The sequence below is a fragment of the Taudactylus pleione genome, unplaced genomic scaffold (genome assembly GCF_031769625.1).
Source record: "Taudactylus pleione unplaced genomic scaffold, aTauple2 ptg000383l, whole genome shotgun sequence".
Classification (NCBI taxonomy): domain Eukaryota; kingdom Metazoa; phylum Chordata; class Amphibia; order Anura; family Myobatrachidae; genus Taudactylus; species Taudactylus pleione.
The window spans coordinates 1006919-1032044 of record NW_028284784.1 but is presented as its reverse complement, the minus strand read 5'-3'; positions in this window follow the sequence as shown (position 1 = coordinate 1032044).

Below are 25126 nucleotides of genomic sequence, written 5' to 3'. Positions count from 1 at the left end.
ACTGATGATGAGCACACTGCTCTGTATGATAGTACTGAGTATACACAGTGTATAGTGATAACACTGATGATGAGCACACTGCTCTGTATGATAGTACTGAGTATGCACAGGGTATAGTGATAACACTGATGGTGAACACACTGCTCTGTATGATAGTACTGAGTATACACAGTGTATAGTGATAACACTGATGATGAGCACACTGCACTGTATGATAGTACTGAGTATACACAGTGTATAGTGATAACACTGATGATGAACACACTGCTCTGTATGATAGTACTGAGTATACACAGAGTATAGTGATAACACTGATGGTGAACACACTGCTCTGTATGATAGTACTGAGTATACACAGGGTATAGTGATAACACTGATGGTGAACACACTGCTCTGTATGATAGTACTGAGTATACACAGAGTATAGTGATAACACTGATGGTGAACACACTGCTCTGTACGATATTACTGAGTATACACAGTGTATAGTGATAACACTGATGATGAACACACTGCTCTGTATGATAGTACTGAGTATACACAGTGTATAGTGATAACACTGATGATGAGCACACTGCTCTGTATGATAGTACTGAGTATACACAGTGTATAGTGATAACACTGATGATGATCACACTGCTCTGTATGATAGTACTGAGTATACACAGTGTATAGCAATAACACTAATGATGAGCACACTGCTCTGTATGATATTACTGAGTATACACAGAGTATAGTGATAACACTGATGGTGAACACACTGCTCTGTATGATATTACTGAGTATACACAGAGTATAGTGATAACACTGATGGTGAACACACTGCTCTGTATGATAGTACTGAGTATACACAGTGTATAGTGATAACACTGATGATGAACACACTGCTCTGTATGATAGTACTGAGTATACACAGTGTATAGTGATAACACTGATGATGATCACACTGCTCTGTATGATAGTACTGAGTATACACAGTGTATAGTGATAACACTGATGATGAACACACTGCTCTGTATGATATTACTGAGTATACACAGTGTATAGTGATAACACTGATGATGAACACACTGCTCTGTATGATAGTACTGGGTATGCACAGGGTATAGTAATAACACTGATGATGAACACACTGCTCTGTATGATATTACTGAGTATACACAGTGTATAGTGATAACACTGATGGTGAACACACTGCTCTGTATGATAGTACTGAGTATGCACAGGGTATAGTGATAACACTGATGATGAGCACACTGCTCTGTATGATAGTGCTGGGTATGCACAGTGTATAGTGATAACACTGATGGTGTACACACTGCTCTGTATGATAGTACTGAGTATACACGGATAATGGTCACACACAGGGCTATGTGTGTGTTTATAATTAATTTCTTTAGCTCCTCCCCCAGTAGCGCCACTCACAGTTCCGGAACCTTCTTTTCTCGGATAATTGCACTGGTCACACCACACCGTATAATACACTTTGACCCCGTTGGCAGTAGCGGTAACCGCAGCCCCTCCCCTTACAATATACCATGAAGGGAGCCCTAATACTGCTATAAATGCGGGCAATATTCTTACATTCCTTTGTAGGATAGTGCAAGGTCTACAATGGCTGGTCCTGTTGTTCTTTTGGTTTCTGTTTCTCTTTCAGAGGCTGCCGTTCCAGAGAATGGTGCTCCCGCTCGGGATGGAGATATAACTGCAGTTTCTGAACATAGCGAACAGATGGTCAGCTCCGATGAGACAACTTTTGCGCTTTATGCAGATTCAGTGGCGTACTTGGTTAAAGCGACGGTGAAGGCATAAGCCTAGCAGCCATAGTTTTTCCATATTGGAGGACCTGGATGAAACCGTACATTGTTCTAATAGTCTATTTCGGGCCAGGCATACCCCTGGTGTTAGAACATGCTTGCGTATGCCTTGTCGCATTTTGATTAGTTGCATTTTTGCGATTTGGCCCTGCTAGCCTAGTTAGATCAGCGATTTTTGCCCTTCTGCTGTACAGCATATTATCAAGCCAGCATGCAGGGACTAGCATATCAGTCCTTAGCTCCCAGGACCATGCAATTTATCAGGTTTTTTGGTGGGCATGGCGTTGCATTTTGGCCCATGGAGGGAGCCGAGTTAAGACCAGTTGAAAGCTTATTCTTGCTTTTGCGTAGAGCTTGTTTGCCCTGGGACAAGTCCAGTGCTATATGTCCCAATTTTTTCTGTGTCTTGGGCCTGGAGGACCTTTCAAAGTGTTTCTTGGTCAAGAGAGCTTTGAAGGGGGTGGGACAAGTTGGTCCCTGCTCCTCCTGTTGGTCAGCGCCCACTCTATTTGCATGGTTATTACAAGTTTTTTCGGCAGTTTTTCGGTTTTAGAGTTCAGCTTAGTGCAGCTGCATTGACTATTGCGTCGGGTGTTTTCCGTTTATCAGAGTTAGGCCATGAGCTGAGGAAAGTCTAGTGCTTAAAAACGTACCTTAGACTTCGATAAAAATTTTGCTTTACATCCTAACTTGAGGACTAGCTACTCGTCATATTTGGGGGTCCTGAGGAATTTTGTTTTACCACTAGTTTATAACTTTGGCTGCATGCCGGCTGGTGGACGTTTTGTGTTTTGCCTCAGGTCAAGTTAGGATCCCCCTTCCCCACCCGTCCTCTCTCTCCCTGTATTAGGCTTCTGTCTTTGCTACTCTTTTCTTTCCTATTTGTGTTTTTGTTGTGTATTTATTTAATGTACAGAATTTATTCCAGTTTTGGAGAGGTTTAGATGGTTTAAGGGTTTTTGGAGTGTTCCATTTCAGCTCATTTGGGGACGATCATTGCCATGTGCCCTCTATTGCAGAGTTTTTTGGTTTGATATCATTCCACAGCAGGTCTGGAGAACTGGTTTTGTCTCCTGGGACCCTGTAGGTGGTCAGAAGATGGAGAAACCTGGCTGTGAGTTGGAGAACTGGTTTTGTCTCCTGGGACCCTGTAGGTGGTCAGAAGATGGAGAAACCTGGCTGTGAGTTGCAGTGTCCAGGGATTTGGAGGAGTGGTCCTTTTACATGCTTTGATTAGGTCCACGGATGTCCTCTTTAAGGATGGATGGTGCATTGGAATGGAGTTATTGAGGAGTTAGTTAGAAGAAGTCAATGTGTTGTAGATTAGGGTATTGTGGCAGTGCAGTTCTTAGCTGGGAACCGCTGTTGGCGGGAAAGAATGGTAGCAGTCGCCATCTGTCTTTGGAGCTTGAGGTGCTCTCCCTTCCAATACATGGCTTAGGCTGATTTTACCCTACTGGGGTCAGTGGCAACCACCTAACAAGGTGGGCCTCACGTCATGTCATTGGGGTGGGAGGTGGATACCTTGGGCGTGGTAATGGGCTGGCTGCTCACCTCCCATTAGAAGATGGGTGTGAGTATGCAGTCGGTGATCTTGCATTGTGGGGCCGTTCTTTCTGCGCCACCATACTTTGTCTGTCTTTCTTTCTTATTCTATTAGTTAGTTCAGTTATACATTAAATAGTTTAATTAGTTTAAAATTAAATAAAGCTGACCTTCCTTTCCCCTTATATAAGTCTCTGTGTCATTATTTCATTATGACTATGGTTGATGATTTACCCTGCACTGTTAGGAGAGAACACTCATCAGGCAATGGGGAGTTTATAGATAGATAGATAGATAGATAGATAGATATGAGATAGATAGATAGATAGATATGAGATAGATAGATATGAGATAGATAGATAGATAGATATGAGATAGATAGATAGATAGATAGATAGATAGATAGATAGATATGAGATAGACAGATATGAGATAGATAGATAGATAGATATGAGATAGATAGATAGATAGATAGATAGGTAGTTAGATATGAGATAGATAGATAGATAGATAGGTAGTTAGATATGAGATAGATAGATAGATAGATAGATAGTGGTGTTTGTATGTTCTCCCAGCGTTTGCATAAGATTTCTTCAGGTTCTCCGATTTCCTCCCACATACCAAAAAAAACATACTGGTAGGTAATTTGGCCTCAGACAAAAAAAAGTAAATCTAATGTGTGTACAGTATGTGTGTCCATGTGATAGGGAATATAAAATGTAAGTTTTACTGGGATTTATGTAATTGACTGAAATATTATCTGTAAAGTGCTGTATAATATGAGTGCATTATATACTGTATATGAGTGGTTTTGCCAAAACGCAATGACTGGTTTTGGTTTTGCATTTTTTTCCCAAAAAAGCTACAGTCACAGAATTTGGGCCTTTTTTTATTCCTAGAGTATTATTAACCTCAATAACAGTAAATTCCAGTCATTTCCAATCAGTGTTGACCACCTCACAGCTCACAATATTGTGCACCAATATAGGCCAAAGACTGGCTGGCTAAACCAAGCAACAGAGCAGCGGCACAAACACGCGGCAGTTATTTCTGCTTACAAATGTTTTGCAAATTAATAATGTGATCAGCCATTTTGTTGAGCAGTTCAGCAAAATCTCCCCAACCATAAAAACAGTGTTACGTACCTATGGGTTGGATACAGTGCAGGATACAGTGCGGGTTGGAAACACTGCTGGTCGTATACAGTATGAGATACAGTGTGGAATGGTGGATACCCTGCGGGCCAGAGCCGGATTTAGACTTCATGGGGCCATAGGCAAGATACCGGTCTTGACCATCGTGACCATCATCATGGCCGCTCGGAATAGCTGAGGCCGCATCTAAAAAAAAAACTAGCGCCCGCCCTGATTCAGAGCGAGCGCTCGCTTTTTGCGAGCGCCTCTGAATCAGGCCCACTGTCCCTTTTCTCTATGGAAAGCAACAGTGTACTACACAGACCAGTTGAGGTATAGCATTAATAATTGATGATGATAACTGATGAATATATAAAAATAATAATTATAATGATAATAATATAACTATTATTATAATGTTTATTATACAGATGTGCAGGTCGGATTCTCAGAGAACTGACAACAAACTGAATTTAGGGGTTCCAAGTCGAACCAAGTCTGAGTTCGGAATCACTTTGGAACTCAGATTTAAAACCCAAACTCGAGTTTTAGATTGCATGCTAACAGGTCAAAATGACGTCATTTTAGTAGTTTTTTTTTTAATTACAAATAAAAAAATACAAAACACGTGAGGGTTGTTTCGCAAAAAAAATAAAATGCGCAGATGATTCCGGATCCAAAACCAAACTTCTCTAGTTTATTATTATTGGATTGACTCACGGAAGCTACTTTTCCCGTTCCCTCATGGGCAGATTTAGTTATGACAAATAGTTTTATGAAAGAGAAAACGGGTCTCTGTGTCAAATCGGCGCCATGGATATCCTCCGGGATAACACACCACCAAATAAGCCAGAAATTACCCTGACAAACGCTGCGGGAAGCTTTCGTCTTTAATCATCCTGCTCATCTCTCAGGATGTGTCCTTTTAAAACACTAGGAATTTGCTTTGCATGTTTTGTCGATGTCTGAATTTGTGTACAGAGCTGTCAGCGGCTGACAGGGGAGGGAGATTAATGAACACTGGGCTGGGATTGCAACTTTCATTCTAGGCTTTGATCAACCCCCGTAGACAAACATCACATATAAAATCCGCTATCTGTCAGATAACAAATGAAAAGGCAGCTGACACTGGAGATAGATTTCTTACTTGAACGATTGCGTTTCCGATTTATGAAAATGGATATTTAGATTTATCATCGAATGAGATTTTTACTAATGAATCCTGAGTATGTTAGAAGAATAATTGATTTTTTTTTTTTTTAAGTTAAATTATATTCGATTTAATCAAATGCTCTATAATGTGTGTTGCAGTGGTATAGTACAAACTATATTTTATTTGATAAATTGTGTCTTTTTTACTGCACGGCTTATGTAAAGGTGCACACATCAGGGTTTTAATAATCTGGTTAAGTATGATGAAACGCGCTCAATATTTTTGTACATTTATCGACTGTAAGTGAAATGAAAATGTTTTCTAAACGTCACAAAGTATGATTAATATACTGTAACCTTATCATTTTCCTCCTAAGATACGGCACAGCTGACACATATTTATTATTTAGATATTAATAGCAAAAGCGACTCGGTGTTCTAAAGAGAAACGTAATCTGTAAAGAAGTGACACCTGCAAGGCCGTAATACAGAGTAAAACCTGTACTGCACACTTTAGAATACAGAGACGGGCACTGTGTTAGCAGATCTCCCAACCATCCCGATTTTGGTGGGACAGTTCCACTTTTTAGACACTATCCCGCCATCCCACCCGTGGGACGCAGTGTCCCATGGGGGCTGGGGCAAGGTTGGGGGGTCTGCCTTTCACTTGCTGCTCTGCATAGTTTGCATATGGTATCCATACACTAGGGTGAGGGACTGGGAGCAGTCCAGCAAGCGCTGAGCTTGCCCCAGTGTGACCAAAAAACAATCATTCCCATTGGAATAATTATGCCATGCCCACATCACTAGGCCACACCCCTTTCTTATGTACACATCATTGGCGCATGCACGATGTCCTGTTCCCATCCAGGCTGATGAGGAGGTATGATGTAATAAATGTATGCACTGGAATAAAAGGCTGAAGATTGCAAAGTAGTATAAAAATTACAGATGTGAGCAGACCCCTGTGTTTTGGTTTTAGTTCTAAATCATTATCGTGTTTTGGTTTCGATTTTGGTGAAACCACCCTCAGGAGTTTTTTTTTTTTTTTTTTTTTTTAAATTGATAAAAAAACTGCTAAAATCATGTAATTGAGGTCTGTTTTTGTTCCTGCGTTATTATTAACACCAATAACATTTATTTCCAGTAAATTCTAACCACCTCACAGCTCACAATATTGTTTTCACCCATATTTGCCAAAGGCTGCAGCGAGCTGACTGACTAAACTAAGCAACAGAGCCTCGGCACAGACACACGGCAGTTTAATAGAATAATGGCACTGCAGTGGCAGGCAGGGTGGCAGTTTAATAAACTATATGATCCTATAGAATATTTTCATTAATCAAGAACTAATAACCTAAAATTAAAAGCCTAGGTAGAAAATATAATATATAATACTACCAACACACTTCTCCAAAGCCGTTAGTTTAGATGCTGCTCGTACTGTAATAATGTGTGGGGTTCCCCCCCAAATCAATAACCAGCCCTGGACCTCTCAGTCTGGTCTAGTATTGGAAAATAGGGGGAAAAACAAAACACGTGGGTCCCCCCTATTCTCCAAAGCCCAGCACCAGGCTGAACCAGATGGGGGGCTTACACTATAGCAGGGAGACACACAGTGTGGGGGTTCATCTTCCATACCATCAACCAGCCTTAAACTGGTCACCCCAGGCCATGAATTCCTTGGAAAGTGGGGACCCCAAAAATAAAATGAGGTTCCCCCCTCTTGAATGCCCATGTAGTAGTGCTCAAATAGTAATGCCTCTGTAGTAGTGCCCATATGGTAATGCCCCATAGTAATGCCCATATGGTAATGCCCCCATAGTAATGCCCCTGTAGTAGTGCTCACATGGTAATGCCCCCATAGTAAAGCCCCTGTAGTAGTGCCCATATGGTAATGCCCCCATAATAATGCCCCTGTAGTAGTGCCCATATGGTAATGCCCCCATAATAATGCCCCTGTAGTAGTGCCCATATGGTAATGCCCCTATAGTAATGCCCCTGTAGTGCTGCTTACACAACAATAAAACACGAAACATTAATTACCTTAAACCCCGCTCCTGCATCCGCCGCCGTCCAGTTCCCCTGGCTGCTCCTCGGAGCTATGGAAGAGACATCATGATGTCTCTCCCATAGTGCCCGTGGGGAGAGCCGGAAGCTGGAGTTCAGGAGAGAACTCCAGCCTCCAGCTATACCAGTGCTGCAGGAAAGGAGCTGGTAATAACATCTCAGCGGGCATCCAGCTTGGAGCGCCAGGCTGGAGGACACTGGCAGCGGGTGCATCGGCGCACCCGGTGCATGTGCACCTCCAGCCCCCCCTAGTTGCGGCCCTGACATGAGAGATCTCACATATTGAACCACCCTCGTACTTGCAGAAACACCAATGGAGACTGTTGTGTATGTGAATACCCTACAGCAGTGGTTTTCAACCGCTGTGCCGCAGGCGGTTCTGTAGTGTGCCGCGGCATGAGAGCCACTGGTCACATTGTAGAATGGATTGGGCAGCGCTGCCGCTGAGCTCCTTTGGGAGGCTCAGACGTGCCCGGGTCGTACATAGATGTGGCAGTGTTCCATCACAGATGGGAGCCAATATGTATATTTTTTCATAGGTCGCGCACGCCGTACCGCCGGATGGTGTGCGTAGTGTGCCTCAAGTTGAAAAAGGTTCAAAATCACTTCTCTTACAGTATATAACATTACAGAGCGCTGTTCCGTTAGATAACATTACAGAGCGCTGTTCCGTTAGATAACATTACAGAGCGCTGTTCCGTTAGATAACATTACAGAGCGCTGTTCCATTAGATAACATTACAGAGCGTTGTTCCGTTAGATAACATTACAGAGCGCTGTTCCGTTAGATAACATTACAGAGCGCTGTTCCATTAGATAACATTACAGAGCGCTGTTCCGTTAGATAACATTACAGAGCGCTGTTCCGTTAGATAACATTACAGAGCGCTTTTCCGTTAGATAACATTACAGAGCGCTGTTCCGTTAGATAACATTACAGAGTGCTGTTCCGTTAGATAACATTACAGAGCACTGTTCCGTTAGATAATTTTGGTCAGAAACATCAGTCCCTTTGGTAGCTAAGAAATGAATTTACCTACTGCAGACAGATAAACATCCATCACCGGGGTCAGTTTAGTTAGAAGTCAGCTGCCCTCCTCGTACACCATTAGACTGTGGGAGAACACCAAGTACAAGCCTAGAAAATGACTAACTGGATTACAAGTCTTTTCTCCAGCAAATTAGTTTGAGGAATGTGACAATTTGCACTTGTTCACATCGTAACTATAATAAGAAGGAGAACAACGGCTCAGTGTGGTGACCTAGCGCACAGTCTGTGCCTATACACGGTGACCTCGCTGCTACCAAAAAGAGATGTGTTCCGGGGGCTGTGATAAGGAACACAACACTCTGTTCCAGCAAAGTGAGGGCTGAGGTGACCTGACATAAAACCATCTATTCTGTGACTTTGCCTCTTGATATCTGTGTGGTCCGTGTACTGCACATCATTTGCAGTAAATATCTCTTCACACAATATTAGGAGGACTTATGTGAGGCTGACACAGCACAGATTCTCTCAGTGTAACCGGCTGCATGGTGGCCATCAGGCGAATCGGGATAACTCGCTTGGATTGCTGTCACCAACCACTAATGCTGAGTATTTACAAAGGATGGGGGGGATGGAGTTAAATGCACCGTGTGAGAAAAAATAAAACCTGGTAATTGACAAAACAACAATGACATTTCAGGGAAGTGTGAGTGGTTTTGTTAAGCACACACGGGTCTGTTTATGAATGAAGAGCTGACACACTTTGTTGGTGTCGTTATCTAAAAATGCATCTGATAGGAAAGACGGCGTGAAATCGTTCCTCCCGGCAGCGTAAGAGTATAACCGTATTTATCAACCATAAAAAAAATAAAATAAAACAATTTGCCTGAATTTGTTAAAATGTTTTGATTGATTTAAAAAATAAATAAATAAACTGAGAAAGCCGAAAGTGAAAGAGCGTCAGCCCTGGCGCACCCATGGGTTTGAACAATTTCAAACACGTTTCAGCTTAAATTGATACATTTTTGACTAATTTTTTTGCGATTGGCGAACGTCAAACTGGAAAAGTGAATTTCAAACACCGTTCTAGATTTTAAAACGTACATTTTAAGTTAGTTTTAAATCTTGTTGACCTATAGAAATGTTCAGAAACGCTCATTTTAATGCAAGCCGCAAGTCTTGAATGCAAAGGCTTTCTCGCCCTAGAGTACAGTAGGCTATGTAAGCCCCTCTGCTTTTTCAGGTTTTACCATACTGTAAGTCTGACCTCTGGTTTTGTATGTTTGCTAGCACAGTAGTAATTAGTTGCTATCGCAGTGTAGTCATGCTGGTTACTTGGCTACTTATTCCCTGTCTTGCTTGCTGGTATGTGTGTACTACAGTATGTGGCAATGGTATGTAGAGTCAGTGTCGGACTGGGGCATGAAGGGCACACCGGGGAATGCAGTGGTAGGGACCCATGCTTAAGGGGTGTCCTTATCCATCAGAGGGGGTGTGGCCAGTCACCCAAAATGCTTGGCTGATCAATAAGTCTGGTGTAGATTCTACAGAAGGGAACCAATCACCCATATTGATCAGTGGTACTGCTCCACCAGATAACTGACCATCTAATAGAGTAACAATGTATAATTTGAGGTCTGGAACCTGACACCTTGAAGAGGGGGTGGGTCCTTAGGCAGTGGGGCCCACCAGGGATTTCCCCTGTACCCCTGTGGGCCAGTCCAACCCTGTGTAGAGTTATAGCAACACCAGCAGAATTGCAGAGACAACAAACCGTCCAGGTGCTTACCCAGGTATCAGGTGTATTTGCAGTGCAGTAGTTACTGGTACAGCCATACTCACAGTTATACACTGGTTGATCCAGATGGAGCAGAGCGGAGCACCAGCCGGTCATGTATGGAGGTAGTGGCATACCTACCAACTCTGTTGCTATGGCTGGGAGGCTCACTAAAATTGTGTGGTGCTCCCGGGCCCCTGCAGGAGAGGACAAGTTTCCCGTTCTGGCCGCCACTCTCCATAGCCCCCCGCATGCCCCTCCCACTTTCCTGAGGGTCTAGAGGGGTCCGATGACCCGATTCGTGCTGAATCGTGTCATCGTAGCGCCGCCCCTGCTTTACAATGGCAGAAATCTCTGCTTTGTGTGGTGGGGGATGGGACAGGGATGACGCGATCATTTGGCCACACCCCCGCACCGCCCACCATTGGCCACTACCACGCCCCCTGCAGTGCCGACCTGGCTGCCCCCTCCCGGAGGGAGCAGGCAGAATGCCGGCAAGTCTGGGTAGCGGAGTGTCAGCTAGTTGTTGAACCTTTTCATTAAGTGATGTTACTACTCATTATGGGGCTTAGTTATCAACTAACATATGCCGGATTTACCCCGAAAAAAAATGTTTTCGGGAGATAACCGCAAATATTAAAGAGACCCTAAATGGATGAAGGAGGGGGATGCAGCTGAAGCTCCAAGTCTGCTGCAGTCCGTCCATTTCTGGCAGCAGCCACAGCCCCCATGGATTTACTAGGATTGTTTTCGGGGCGTGTATCTTCCTACATCTGCAATCCCATACGCAGAAAATATGGTGCTAGCGGCTCAGTTCCCTCGGCCATTCCGCGCAACTATAGGGTTACATATTTGTACGCATTTGCATATGCACGGTCACCAGTGGGCAAATCAGTACATGTCCGGGCGGCTGAAGCTTTAGCACGTTTTCTCACGGCAGCTGCGTACAAAGCTTATTTGCCGACTTGACGTAACTACTCCCCGGGAGTAGCCCGGAGAGGAGATGCAGCCTAGAGAAGTGCGTAGGATGGGGAGATTATAGGAGGAATTCATGGGCCCATACAGAGGGGCGGGGGGCAAAATTATGTGAACCACAGCACGTGACGGAGAGAGGGCCTAATGATGTGCAGCAGTAATTTCAAATTCTCAAGGAATTTTGAAGATAACATTGAAAGGGGGGGTGTGGGGTGTCCGCTTTGATGTAATGTTTATATGGTTTCCGCAATCTACAGGGGAGTATGCAAACCTAGGCACAGACACAGACTGATCACAGGTGCACATCTCCAAATTACTGATTAGATATATAAATACATTATGCAATACATTTTTGCAGTAAATAGAGGTTTTTAGCATAATCATGGCCAAGGTTTTGGGTCTACCCACCATATCCAGGTAACCTTTGTAGGGTAGGTCCCTAACATACTAGGGTTCCAATCCAGGGCGCAGGACACCCCCAAACCAGCTCAGCCAAGCCACCCCAGGGTATCGCTCTGATGAGAAAAGTGAAGTGTAAAGTAAGAAAGGTAAGGGCAGCTATGGCTGCATATATATGATGGAGAAGTGAAAACACAAATATAATAAACACAGACAGTAAAAGTGTTAACACGCGCAGAAACGGAAGAATGTGTTATCATGCGGTGCCCTGAAGCAGACCAACCAAAGCAATCCAGAGGACCCACACCCCAATAATCACCCCAAAGTTGCACTACAGTTTATAACCTGTAGGACTTACCTAAAATTGTGCCTATTACTAGTGTGCAGTTTCTATCCTATATAGAGCTGCAGCTGCCCTTACCTATCTTACTTTACACTTCACTTTTCTCATTTGAACAGTGCCTTGGGGTGGCTCAGCTAGTTTGGCGGTGTCCAGCACTCTGGATTTGAACCCTAGTATGGTAGGGTCCTACCCTACAGAGGTTACCTGGATATGGTGGGTAGGCCCATAACATTGGCCAAGATTATGCTAAAAACCTCTATTTATTGCAAAATTTTATTGCATAATGGATTTATATATATCATTAGTCATTTGGAGTTGTGCACCTGTGATCTGTCGGTTTCTGTGCCTACAATAAAAGTCTCAACAGGTAGCACCTCCCATTATATATATTCAGGGTGTGCAGTCTAGGACTCTTTCCTGCAAGACATACATGCCTTCTCTCCCTGCAATTGCAGGAGGCTCCCGATTTTTGGGTTATCCCCCCACACCCCCGGAAGAGTAGTCATATCTCCCACATCCCGCCCACTTCCTAGTGAAGTGGGCAGGATTGGGAGATTTTACCTCTAATTTTCGGGTCCATAGAGAAGGGGTGGGGCTACATGTGCAAATTGCGTAATTTAGCCCTGCCCCCTCAGCACAAACCAGCAAATCACGGGTGTTTTCTATAAAGGGGGTGGGGTGTAATGATGTCTATCATCTGGCCCCACCCCCTGAACAGGAGAGCAGCAGGTCCCCTCTTGATACTCCCGGAAAGCTGCCCAGGAATTTCGGTAAGTATGCTGCAAGAGCAGGTGTGTTCACCTATTACAGGGGCAGATCTGAGGCCAGTAGGTGGACTCTCATCTAGAAAAATGTGCATATTTTCCAAAGTAAAACTGCAGTGCCTATTTCTGTATAGTAAGTTGCACTTAATGTTTAATATATTAAGGAACTACCATACTAAGCTGCACAGAAGCACTTGTGTGATGCCCCTCCAGGTGGTGTATACAGTATTTGTGTGTTAAGTTGAGTTGTTTGCATACTTAGCTGTTTGGGGAAGAAATTCCTCTATGCTGTTTCGCTTCCTGTTATCTTCTTATTACGCCAGTGAGGTAAGGAGGATTATTCCAGACAGTTTGGGTAATAAAAGTCACATATACAGCTTCACACAATACATACATTCAAACAATAGAAATTCACATGAATCAATTAATACACCCTATGGCAGTTTATTTAGCAGGAACTCCAAAGTAGGCTGAAAGACAAATTGAGTTACACTTCACAGTTCATAAGAAAATTCAAGAACTGTCACATTCAGAGTAAAGTTTTGTTTGCCATCAATTTTATATGTTATACTAACAACAAAGTAACTTTCTATTCAGTATACATTCAGTATACATTAATAGAAACAATTCCTATTTAAAATTGTAATGAAGACAGAATAATTTTCCCAGAAAAAATGTATGCTTTCTGGCCAGATACCCTTGCGTTGGTGCACATATGTGGTTAATGGTTTGTCGGTGTATTGGTGAATGAACAGGGCTGTGGGAAGGTTCCTGCTGCTCAATATGTTGCTGTAATGGCTGCTTGCATGGTGCAAACCCAGGCTTGTTAACTTGGCCGCAGTGATGGAAGCTGTTGCCTGGTGCTTGTCGGCAGGAGTATGCAGTTCAGCACCACAAGAGGCTGGTACAGAACTCCCTCCTCAGTGCAGAGCCTCAGCTGTCACTCAACTGGAAAGTGAAGGCTTCAGGGGCAGCACCAGAGCTGTCTTCTAACAGTGCTCACTGACAGATCTGCATTGCAGCACAATAGAGGTCTCCTGCAGCAGGCAAACCTCAGTGCTGACTCTCTCACTGACACTGTCCAGAAGCAGCTGCCTCCATTAGCCACAGCTGACAGTGCTCAGCCAGCGCAGGTACAACCACCCAGCAAATTATCTCAGGAGTCTCCCCAACTGTCACCAACATCCAACTGTCCCAGGCCCAACCACCTGACTCTGGTCATGTGACCTGTTGCTGACCTCTTTAGCAGTTGCAGAGGCTGCTGGAAATTGTCTCTCTGTAACGGCACAGTGTCTGACATAATGCCTCACATAGCAGGGTATTACACTTGCACTGATTCTATTTGCAGAGCTGCGGCATTTGTAGGCCTCACCTAGGAAGGAGATGTCTAATAACCAGGGACAGCTTTTAGAGTTACCACTGGAGCCACCCCATTTGACCCTGCGCCTCATTGGGACCCAACACTCAGATGGCCTTAGGCTACCACCAGTATAATGCTAATATCTTGGAGCAACAGAAATAACAAAAAATGCAGATCTGGGGCTACCCTAGTATTGAGGTTGTTATGTCCACCTCATGGCTCCGTTAACCAGAAGAGCCGCTGCCTGGAGGTAAGACAATTGCTTGTTGGGTCGGCTGGGGACAAGGTCCAGAGTGGAGTGGGGATTACCAGATGGGCGAGTGCTGGAGAGTGGGGCCGAGAGATGGATGGGTTAGAGAGAGCACGAGTGAGGGGTGGAGGCGATAAGTACAATATAGGAGGGAAGAAGAGAACCAGAGAAAGTGTGGGATGCAGGGCCGGCTCTAGGGGTGTTCGACCTGTGCGGTCGCACAGGGCTGCCACCCATAGAGGGTGCACCCCTCCCCAACATCCCGATTTCAGTGGGACAGTACTGTCCCGCTGTTCCACCCATGGGCCAAAGTGGCCCGCGGGTGGTCAAATCGGGAGGTTGAGGACCCCCACTGCCACAGCTGTGCATCGGTGCTGGACCCCGGAGACTCTGAATTTATGCCGCGCACATGCGCACGACATCCATTCAGTGACAGGAGAGGGGCTGGGGGAAGCCCAGCTAGTGAGGCTCCCCCCAGCCTGACATTATTTGGAGGCGGGCACGCCTCCTAATAACATTACATAGGGGGCATGACCTATGGTAATTGGGCCACACCCACATTTTCGGTCACGCGCATATGCATCACAGTTCGCGTGCACAAGCCAGTCATTGCAATCTGGAAAAGATCGCACGCCAGCCTTATTCTGGACGTTAGGTTGAGTGACAGATAGTGCCGTTTGTGGGTGGTGACAGGGGCTGGTCTTTGAAAACGAGGGAGTGAATGTGTGAATGCAGGCATGCCTGTGCATTCTAAGAGCATTAAATGTGCATCCATAATTAGCATGGAAGCGTCATTGTACACGTCACCTGGTTCCATTTCACACTGCAGTGATCGCAGTGCTTGCGGCAGGGTAGAGTCGACCTAAAGGGCTGCGTACAGCTCCGATGGCTCTCAATGTTACTGATAAAGCATACACTTCCTGGAGATGACGTGTTCTGCGAAGGGAAGGGGGCGTCTTTAGACTAGCGTGCAATTGCTCTGCCTTCGCACGCAGCTTAGCGAGCGGGCCTGAATGACTTTTCTGTTGTCAGACACTCCTATATTTCATATGGAGAGTGGAGACACAGTAGCATTTGTCAATTGCAACAAAGTATTATTGGTCAGACGGTAAATATAGGACACACTTCAGTATAGAAGGGACGATCCTGTGCCCTGTTAGTTGTAAATTAGTATTGCGCCCATAATGGTAATAACCGATATGCAGTTTGCAGAGAAATTACATTGACTAAGTGCTCCGTGAAAAGTCAGAACGTATCTGTGTTATCGAATTGCCAGAAACTAGAAAGATTCAAAGTATGTTGTAGATCACATTAATAGTAGCAAAGTCCAGTTAATAGCACTTACATTGCTTTAGGTGCTCCCGTTGTCTACGCTGGCTTTATCTCTGTCTTGTCCCATGTGGTGGAGCTGGACTATGAATGAGTCCCAGTTGTAGTGGCCACCAGTAGCAGGTATCCAGGGGTGTCAGCAGGCGTGATTGTGGTATCGGAGGCCCATATAAAAGCTGCAGTGATCAGGTAGATTAGCTGGCGGGTGTATTCCTAATTCTGATAGAGTGATAAAACGTAGCAACAGTAGCCTGAAAATCCTTAACGCGTTTCTCCAGGTGTAATCTCTCCGGGTTTCATCAGAACACAAGATTTTGGGATGAGAGCTTACACTCTATAGGGGTGGGGCAGACAGACAGATGACACAGAGAGGTCTGCGGGGAGAGGGAAGAACAAAAGAAAAGAGAGAGAGCAAGAGATGGATGGAAAGGGAACCCGGAGGGTAGGGAAATAGGATAAGTGAATTACGGAGGGGTGAAGAAGAAAGAGAAGGGAAGGAAACTTTTACAAAATATGAAGGAAGATTGGATTGAGAGAGTACCATGAACCATAGGGGAGTTATAAAGGAAGAATGGCCACATTCCTTCTAGTGGGATGGGGGGGGGGGGCAATGGTCACTGCATTAACAGAATGTTAGCAGATCTCTGTATTTACCACTGTTCTTACTCTACTGTACCAATATGCATTTTTGAAAATTGCTTTTGACATACTGTTCTTTTTGTTGCACAGAATAAATATATTTTATTGCTATTATATAGTGGTAAACAATAAAAAATAGTTTGTGTCTCACCCAATGCCAAGACTTTGCCTATGCTGCTACCTTACACTGTCACTCTCTCCCTCTCCATATCAAATCCCCCATCTCCAAATCTTCAGAAGGGCGCTTCTTTACTAAAGTCTTCCAGCCCTCATGCTATCCCATCATTCTATGGTCCTCACTCACTGTCTCTCCCCTCTGTGTCACCCCTGTCTGTCTGCCCCTCCCCTATAGAGTGTAAGCTCTCATCCTAACCCATCACTCTATGCTCCTCACTCACTGTCTCTCCCCTCTGTGTCACCCCTGTCTGTCTGCCCCTCCCCTATATAGTGTAAGCTCTCATCCTAACCCACCGCTCTATGCTCCTCACTCACTGTCTCTCCCCTCTGTGTCACCCCTGTCTGTCTGCCCCTATAGTGTAAGCTCTCATCCTAACCCACCGCTCTATGCTCCTCACTCACTGTCTCTCCCCTCTGTGTCACCCCTGTATGTCTGTCCCTCCCCTATAGAGTGAAACCTCTCATCCTAACCCACCGCTCTATGCTCCTCATTCACTGTCTCTCCCCTCTATGTCACCCCTGTCTGTCTGCCCTTCCCCTATAGAGTGTAATTTCTCATCCTAACCCACCGCTCTATGCTCCTCACTCACTGTCTCTCCCCTGTGTCACCCCTGTCTGTCTGCTCCTCCCCTACAGTGTGTAAGCTCTCATCCGAACCCACCGCTCTATGCTCCTCACTCACTGTCTATCCCCTCTGTGTCACCCCTGTCTGCCCCTATAGTTTAAGCTCTCATCCTAACCCATCACTCTATGCTCCTCACTCACTGTCTCTCCCCTCTGTGTCACCCCTGTCTGTCTGCCCCTCCCCTATATAGTGTAAGCTCTCATCCTAACCCACCGCTCTATGCTCCTCACTCACTGTCTCTCCCCTCTGTGTCACCCCTGTCTGTCTGCCCCTATAGTGTAAGCTCTCATCCTAACCCACCGCTCTATGCTCCTCACTCACTGTCTCTCCCCTCTGTGTCACCCCTGTATGTCTGTCCCTCCCCTATAGAGTGAAACCTCTCATCCTAACCCACCGCTCTATGCTCCTCATTCACTGTCTCTCCCCTCTATGTCACCCCTGTCTGTCTGCCCTTCCCCTATAGAGTGTAAGTTCTCATCCTAACCCACCGCTCTATGCTCCTCACTCACTGTCTCTCCCCTGTGTCACCCCTGTCTGTCTGCTCCTCCCCTACAGTGTGTAAGCTCTCATCCGAACCCACCGCTCTATGCACCTCACTCACTGTCTCTCCCTCTGTGTCACCCCTGTCTGTCTGCCCCTCCCCTATAGAGTGTAAGCTCTCATCCTAACCCACCTCTCCATGCTCCTCACTCACTGTCTCTCTGTGTCACCCCTGTCTGCCCCTCCCCTATAGAGTGTAAGCTCTAATCCTAACCCACGGTTCTATGCTCCTCACTCACTGTATCTCCCCTCTGTGTCACCCCTGTCTGCCCCTCCCCTATAGAGTGTAAGCTCTCATCCTAACCCACCGCTCTATGTTCCTCACTCACTGTCCCTCCCCTTTGTGTCCCCCTGTCTGTCTACCCCTCCCCTATAGAGTGTAAGCTCTCATCCTAACCCACCGATCTATGCTCCTCACACACTGTCTCTCCCCTCTGTGTCACCCTTGTCTGTCTGCCCCTCATCTATAGAGTGTAACCTCTCATCCTAACCCAATGCTCTATGCTCCTCACTCACTGTCTCTCCCCTTTGTGTCACCCCTGTCTGTCAGCTCTCCCCTATAGAGTGTAAGCTCTCATCCTAACCCACTGCTCTATGCTCCTCACTCTCTGTCTCTCCCCTCTGTGTCACCCCTGTCTGTCAGCCCCTCCCCAATACAGTGTAAGTTCTTATCCTAACCCACCACTCTAAGCTCCTCACTCACTCTCTCCCCTCTGTGTCACCCCTGTCTGTCTGCCCCCCATCTATAGAGTGTAACCTCTCATCCTAACCCAACACTCTATGCTCCTCACTCTATGTCTCTCCCCTCTGTGTCACCCCTGTCTGTCAGCTCTCCCCTATAGAGTGTAAGCTCTCATCCTAACCCACCGCTCTATGCTCCTCACTCTCTGTCTCTCCCCTCTGTGTCACCCCTGTCTGTCAGCCCCTCCCCAATAGAGCGTAAGCTCTTATCCTAACCCACCACTCTAAGCTCCTCACTCACTCTCTCCCCTCTGTGTCACCCCTGTCTGTCCCTCCCCTATAGAGTGTAAGCTCTTATCCTAACCCACCACTCTATGCTCCTCACTCACTCTCTCCTGTCTGTGTCACCCCTGTCTGTCAGCCCCTCCCCTAGAGAGTGTTAGCTCTCGTCCTAACCCACTGCTCTATGCTCCTCACTCACTGTCTCTCCCCTCTGTGTCACCCCTGTCTGTGGGCCCCTCCCCTATAGAGTGTAAGCTCTCATCCCTACCCACTGCTCTAAGCTCCTCACTCACTGTCTCTCCCCTCTGTGTCACCCCTGTCTGTCTGCCCCTCCCTTATAGAGTGTAAGATCTCATCCTAACCCACCGCTCTATGGGCCTGAGTCAGAGCCGGACGCAATTAGCGCTCGCTCGTCCAAAAAATAGGGGTGGCTATTCAAATGAACCGTTCGCTCTTTGCGGTCTGTTCACGCCTCTAGGTCTGAACGAGCGAACAAAACTCGCGGTTGTTTTTTGGATAAATATGCCCCCTGGCCGCTCGCATCCTACGTCATGTCCGCTATTTATTAGATTAATCGAGTACATCGACCAGCATATGAACTGCTTGCTATTCTTGTGGTTGGTTTTCGCTACCACAATCTTGCGAGCAGTTCTGACTATAAAATATCCCAGTGACGTGGTCAATGACGCTGCTGTTTTAATTATGCACACCCATAAAATGCCCGTTTTGACCTTTAAGCAAGCCTGCGTTCGGATCTCCACTCCCCGTTTTCAAGCACCTTCCCCTGTTACCACCCACATACGCCTCTTTCTGTCACTCAAAATAGCAGGCATTCGCTGTTTAGCGAACAAACGATTTTCGACCGCACTGACTGGTTCGCGCATGCGTTTTACGATCCGTATGCATGTGCAGTTGGGCAAACATCGCTCGGAACGAGCGTACTGCCGCTTGCGAGCGGCTCTGAATCAGGCCCTATGCTCCTTACTCACTGTCTCTCCCCTCTGTGTCACTCCTGTCTGTCTGACCCTTCCCTATAGAACGTTTGCTATCACGAGCAAGGCCCTCGTCCCTCATGTGCTTTGCCTTCCCTCATTTATTACATCACCTTCTCCCCAGTGCTTACAGCAGTACTGAATCTTTGGGATCAACAGTCGGCACTTCTTCTGTGTGATTGTTACCTTGTATCCTGTTATGTAATGTTTTGTACTGTAAGAGACATATTTCTTGGGAAATTTTCTGAAAATGTAGGGAGGCTGCATCAGGGGCACTGCTACACAAGGGAGACTGCATAAGGGGCACTGCTACAGGGGGGGCTGCATAAGGGGCACTGCTACACAAGGGAGGCTGCATAAGGGGCACTGCTAACGGGGGGGGCCTGCATAAGGGGCACTGCTACAGGGGGGGCCTGCATAAGGGGCACTGCTACAGGGGGGGGCCTGCATAAGGGGCACTGCTACAGGGGGGGCCTGCATAAGGGGCACTGCCAAAGGGGGGGCCTGCATAAGGGGCACTGCTACAGGGGGGGCCTGCATAAGGGGCACTGCCAAAGGGGGGGCCTGCATAAGGGGCACTGCTACAGGGGGGGGGCCTGCATAAGGGGCACTGCTGTCAATGTTAGTTAAAATAAGAGCTACCCCGAAAATAAGCCCTATGGTGTTTTTTGGAACCAAAAAAAAAAATAAGACAGTGTCTTATTATCGGGGAAACACGGTACCTTGTTAGGCGATGTAGATTAATCGTGACTCCACAGAAATAAAGGCTAATAATAATAATAATAATAATAATGAATAGAACCACATTTGAGGTTGGTCAGTGTGTACTTCGTGCAATGTGTTCCAAATCAGGTGCCCGGGCAAAATTTTTACTTAATTTACGGCTACCTTTAGCATAAGCCTGAACCCTTAAGTTTGGGCTTAAACTGTCTGGTCTATGAGAGGAGATTTTGAATTCATTCTGCCCTATTGAGATCAACATAAACCAAATGAGTACATATGGGAGCGCTGAAATAATTGATAATAAATTTAATGCATATATAACAGTACATGTAAATACATCAATAAAATGAAGTTAAAAGATACAGTATAAGCACTGCTGACTGGCAAATATTAGTTGCTTGAAAAAGGTCATTCATGGATCCTGTGGAAATCCACTAGTGGTATAGAAACGTGATTGGCAGAGCCAGTGTGTTAGTATGATTTGCATCCATATAGTCTCACCACTCTTAGGGAAATCCACTTGTCAAGCAGCCAGTATTAAGTCCACAAGCTTAACATGTTTCTCCGTTATTAGACCATACAACGGTTTCCACAGAAGAGGAAACCGTTGTAAGTTTGTGGACTTCATACTGGCTGCTTGAGAAGTGGATCTGCTTAAACATTGTGGTGTTACGGATACAAAACCTCTGTTCCTTATGCAAGAGCTGTGACTTCTTCTCATATCTGGGCACTGGTGTGTTGCTCCCACTGCTGCTGACGTCATCACATTGGTAAGCGGCAATTCTGATTATCAGACGGGGAACGTGATTCACAGAAGATTGCCCTACCACCGGTACTATCTGGGGGCTTTGCCTGTGCTCAGGATTTCCCTAAGAGTGGTGAGACTATATGGATGCAAATCATACTAACACACTGGCTCTGCCAATCACGTTTCTATACCACTAGTGGATTTCCACAGGATCCATGAATGACCTTTTTCAAGCAACTAATATTTGCCAGTCAGCAGTGCTTATACTGTATCTTTTAACTTCATTTTATTGATGTATTTACATGTACTGTTATATATGCATTAAATTTATTATCAATTAATTCAGCGCTCCCTTGGGTGTATGGCCCTCATTCAGAGCCGTACGCTCTGAGCAGAGCGCACGCTCTGAATGAGGGCCGGGCTCCATTTTCATGGAGCGTCCTCCTGGACGCTCGTATAGCTGTGGGTCACCACCCACAGGCTATACGAGCGTGCATTGTGATGGCCGCGATGGTCGTGACCATCGCGACCATCGAAATTGCGAGCCGGAGCCTGCGGTTGAGGTTTTCAACCGCAAGCTCCGGAGTGATTTTGGCTCTATCAGAGCCAAAATCACTCCCACTGACATCACTAGTGATGTCAGTGGGCCGGCTTTTGACGGGAGGCGTTCCCGTGGGAACGCCCCCGTCAGGGAGGCACGCCCCCGGCACGCCCACCAAAGGGGGCGTGCTGTCAATCAACATTGACAGCACGCCCCCTTTGATCGGACACAACGAGCGAAGGACTTTCCTTCGCTCGTCGCGTCTGGCGCATGCTCCCTCCGTCGTGCGCATGCTCAGTCCATAACATCGACCCACTTGCGAGCGGACAGCCGCTCGCGAGTGGGTCTGAATCAGGCCCTTTATACATATATGTACTCATTTGGTTTATGTTGATTGTAATTGAGTAGTGTCTCCAGCACTACTATTGGCAGCTGCTATATAGCTAATTGGTTATTATTGTATTTTATTAGTTGCGCCTAATTGTTATACATATATTTTTTGTTTCTTTATTCTGCCCTATTGCCCTTCTGACAAGCCAAGGGTGCAGGAGGTAGTGCTGGCCACCGAGTATTGAGTGTGAGTCAGTTTGAGTTCCAAGCAGGGGTGGTGTAATGCTGGGTAGACACTAAACGATGTGTACCCAGCACGATCTCGATCGTTACAGGACCTGGTGAGGGACCTGGCATCTGCCAGTGCAACCGCATACACACTTGCCAATGCCGGGAGTGACAGAGTGATGGCGGGGGCCATGCCGATATCGCACGTCAGACTTGCATGCAATTCCGATGGACGATGTTGCTTATGACGCGCGGTAGCGAATCATCAGCGCCATAGCCGGTACACACTGGCCGATGTGGACGATATGTCTTTCAATCTGCTTTGATCGGACTCCATATCGTGTAGTGTGTACCTGGCTTACGAGAGGAGGATCCCCTGTGCAGTCGCCGTGCACCCCTCCCCTCCCAGGCACTATGTCACATTTTACTGCGCAAGTCTTTCCCCCTTTTCCAGGTGATTTCTGCAGCGCCGGTGCCGGGTCTGTATAGGTAAGTTTAGGCCGCTCAGAGCAAAGTGAGTTGCATTAAGAACTCAGGAGATACAGTAAAGTAGGGGCTGTCAGCCTGGAATGTATAGGAGCTGAGCGCTAGAAGCAGGAGTTCCTCCCAGATGGATAATGCGTAAAGACTGTCAACCTGTGAGCACCCACCATGGCGGGACCTAGAAGGTGATGGGGACAGGGGACAGCTGAGCAAATGAAGAGACTATGGGGGCATAGAAGATGTTTTATGAGGTGCGGGATGGCCGAGGCCAGCGCTTCCATTAGACAAGCTTAGGCAGCTAGAGGGCGCTTCTGAGTCTGCCCAATTGCTATGGGGACCACTGGCCCAGCGATTGCACCCCCAATTTGCTGGGTGCCCGCTGCGATTGTGTTACCAGGGGAGCCCGGCTCCTTCTCTCCTCTCTCCCCCCCGGCACCAGCGGCATCCAGGGGACGGCGCTCACTCCTGAGCTCCAGCTTCCTGGTCCCGCAGTGCACTCCGGGGTGACGTCATGACATCACTCCCATACTTCCGTGGAGCGGGCGCCGGGGACGGATGGCAGAAGGCACTGGAGCGGAGTTTAAGGTAAGAATTGTTTTTTTATGTGTATGTGTGTGAGCAGAGGGGGCTTACTACTTTGGGCATTACAAGGGGCATTACAGGGACCTTACTACTGGGGGCATCATATGGGGACACTACAGCAGCCTTACTACTGGGGGCATCATAAGGGGGTACTACAGCATCCTTACTACTGGGGGCATCATATGGGGGCATTACAGCAGCATTACTACTGAGGGCATCATATGGGGGCACTACAGGGGATTTACTACTGGGGGCATCATATGGGGGCACTACAGGGGACTTACTACTGGGGGCATCATATGGGGGCACTACAGGGGACTTACTACTGGGGGCATCATATGGGGGCACTACAGCAGCCTTACTAATGGGGGCATCATATGGGGGTACTACAGGGGACTTACTACTGGGGGCATCATATGGGGGCACTACAGGGGACTTACTATTGGGGGCATCATATGGGGGCACTGCAGCAGCCTTACTACTGGGGGCATCATATGGGGGCACTACAGGGGACCTACTGTTGGGGGCATCATATGGGGGCACTACAGGGGCCCTTACTACTGGGGGCACTTCAAGGGGCATTACTACTTGGGCACTGCAGGGAGCATTACTACTTGGGGCACCTCTTTTAGGGGCATTGTTACCAGGGGCATAACTACAGGGGACATTATTACTACTGGTGGCACCATTACAGTGGGCACTTTGTGTTTTAGGGGAACTACCACTGTGGGCATTGTGTAAGACCTAAGTTAGGGGGGGGGCTTAAAAATGTTGCTGTGGGGCCCAAAAAGTTCTAGTTACGCCCCTGATACTGTATATATATATACTGTGTATATTAATATATATGTGTGTGTATATCTTTACATACTTCTGCCTGCGCCCCCCTTGTACTCATTTAGCCCCTCAGGTGAAAATTCTTTGCACAGGTGGAGTGGCGGATAGGTTTTGTGTTATATATATATACAGTATATATATATATATATATATATAAACATTGCACAAAACTTATCTGCCACTCCACCTGTGCAAAGTAATTTTCACCTGAGGGGCTAAATGAGTACAAGGGGGGCGCAGGCAGAAGTTTTGCCTAGGGTGCCTAGAAGTCTAACACCGGCCCTGGGGATGACAATCCTAATCTGCACGAGTGTCAGCTCTAGTGACAATAGCTGCTTTTTGTGTCATGCTTCATGGATCATTTATTAAAATCTGTATGATGTGGGAGTTCAGAGCATTTTACGTAACATAAATGAGCCTATTTATAAATATATTTTTATTGCTGTTGGTCGGTGGCATTAGCATAACCCTGCTGTTAGCCTACGGCCAGTGCTGCCAGCTGAACGATTAAGTGAGGGTCCCTGCAGAACACCCTGGTCCTGTATGGTGGGGCCAGTGTCACCCCAAAAAGCTGGTCCTGAATATTATATAACTCCTTCTCTGGCAAAGCCTACGAATCACAGTACATGCCGGGGTCCACTAATATATACAACTATTTAAATAGAAAATCTAAAGCAAAAAAAAATTTGCAGACAATTAGAAAAAACAAAATTAATATTTTAAAATCTATGAAATGAAAGAAATGTACAGAATACATATTTGGCGCTGACAGGGATTACCAATAAATTTTAATGGAGTGCAAACCCTAAGGGAAAGGAG